Source organism: Staurois parvus, unplaced genomic scaffold, assembly GCF_062004578.1.
Source record: "Staurois parvus isolate SC_StPar_1 unplaced genomic scaffold, SC_StPar_1.0 ptg000440l, whole genome shotgun sequence".
Taxonomy (NCBI): domain Eukaryota; kingdom Metazoa; phylum Chordata; class Amphibia; order Anura; family Ranidae; genus Staurois; species Staurois parvus.
This window is the reverse complement of record NW_028318236.1, coordinates 3,146,307-3,148,618: the sequence shown is the minus strand read 5'-3', so window position 1 is coordinate 3,148,618 and position 2,312 is coordinate 3,146,307.

Below are 2,312 nucleotides of genomic sequence, written 5' to 3'. Positions count from 1 at the left end.
TCATCACTTCCATTAGCTAGACCTCCTCACCACTCAATAGAAAAGAGCCAAAGATGAACAATGGTTTGCCTGGCCCTTTGGCACACAAAAAAAAAAAAGGTCACAAAAACAAGAACCAAGGCCTCATTCACACTGGCATTGTCAAACCTGTATTTTTACTTAGAGGAGAGTTCTATATGCATATACAAGCATGTAATGCTTTCTCAATGGGGCCATTCACACTGTGTGTTTACCTGCATTCAGCTAAGGTCAGTGTAGCTGTGTTGGGGAAAGACGGACTTCTGCATCCAGAAACTGATTGGACATACAAAATGGCTAAATGTATGTAAATGTGCCTAAATCTGCTTTAAAGCAGAAAACGGTGTTTCAAAGCAGGGAGGATAGATCTGGGATGCATAAAGATACATTTTTCTCCCCCAGATTACTTCTCATGCATTTAGAAAAGCTAAAAGGCATTAGGAGGCAGTGTGAATGAGGCCCTAATCTCTACCCTCTCATGAAGGGGAATTGATCAGTGATCTACACCCCCTAGTCTTTTAAGTCCCCCCCAAAAAAGCCTAAGGGTTTTCTGAAGAATGAGGACATATAAGAAAGCATCTTTGAAGCATGCTGATAATTAGGAGCAGTAAAGACATAACTATTCATAAAACTGAATAGCCACCAACCCCTACAACAACCAGTCTATCTCCACACAGCCGATTTTGATAGGGGCTGACACTTCATGCAGAGAAATGAATCATCTTAAAGCTGTAAATCACTGAACAACCTTCCTTTATGAGGAAAATCTAACATCAAATATGAACTAGATGTTTAATTTATTGATGGTCAAAAAACAAAACATCAAGCTATGGTTTCCATACATAGAAATAATCATATATACACAGCTCCCCCACACTCCTATAAATTAAAAGATAACACCAAAAGGCACTTGCAAGTAAAAATCCACAACAGATCTTACAAAAAAAAACCAAAAAAAACCCCCACACCTTTCATTCTCCTGCAGGCACTGTACAAGACAGAAATGAGCAGTTTTCTTTCTCTTAGGAAAATTACATATTACTTAATAGATAAATCTTTGAACCCATTTACACAGTAGTTTTCTTTTAAAGAAGAACTCCACCCAGAAGCTTAGGCTAAGAGTGTCTAGTAATTAACGTCCCCCCTTACCCCATCCCAGTCATATCAGTTTTCTAAGTACAAATACAAAAAGACAACATTTTTGATTCGCCAAATTTTGAATTTGCTAAAATTTGATTTAGGGAAAAAAAAGGACCTTACTATCCAATACTTTTACTAGACAGAGGCAAAAATGACACTATGCCTGTCTAGATTTTCTGCAAAGGGAGTGAGCAAATCACATTTTACAAACACTGTATTGTACAAGTACAGTGTTACCTATTTTTTTTCTTTTTAAATTATATAAATGAGAAGTAATGAGGCCAACAATTATATGAATTCGCAATATATAAACTCGCAAACCTTTAAACAAAATTGATCTAAAAGCCATAATCCGTTCCTTTAATGCCCTATAGACATGATCAGCATTATTCGAGTGGTCACACAATCTCGTAGGCTGGTCAATTTTTCAGATACAATCGAGTATCAATCAGGATTGTTCATGCTTGGACAGGAAATTACCCAGGTATTAACATATTAGCTATATTAACCTAGCGAAGATTGAGAAATCAGAATATATAGTAATGTCCTAGACACAATACTACTTGAGGTTTCTTCCAGTGCTGGCCACATATCTAAGGCATGGCACTAAAATCTAAAAAGCGACAGATAAGAGTGTAGTCTGGATGAGCCTCCATTTACTACAGAATAGATTACCAAAGAATGGAAATCAAACTGACTGAGGCTCCTCCATGTAGTTACTTGGTATGGTAAACTCCTCCCTCAGAATCTCAATCTCAGACTGAACTGCATCCTGACCATTAAAGCCCAGTAGGACTTATACTGAAAGTGCTGCATTCAATGGCCATGCCTCAAAAGCAATTCAACACCAGGAAAACATTATTGGTTATTACTGCTCTGTCCCAAAATAAATCAAGGGAGAAGCAGGAGTGGTCTTAAATATTTGCCTCACCAACCCTTTCTGCCCAAACGGTTTGGGTGGAGTCCCCTTTAACCCTTCTATGATGAAGGGAAACCAGCAGCACACTATCTTCCAAAGCATTTTACCTGTTGCTGACAGCAGAAGGTATAAGCACCATCATCAACCCTGCCACAATATTAAAAACACTGTTTTTAAAACAAACAAAAAAAAAAAAAAAACTCAAAAATGTGAGCGTCAATAAAACAACTCCAGC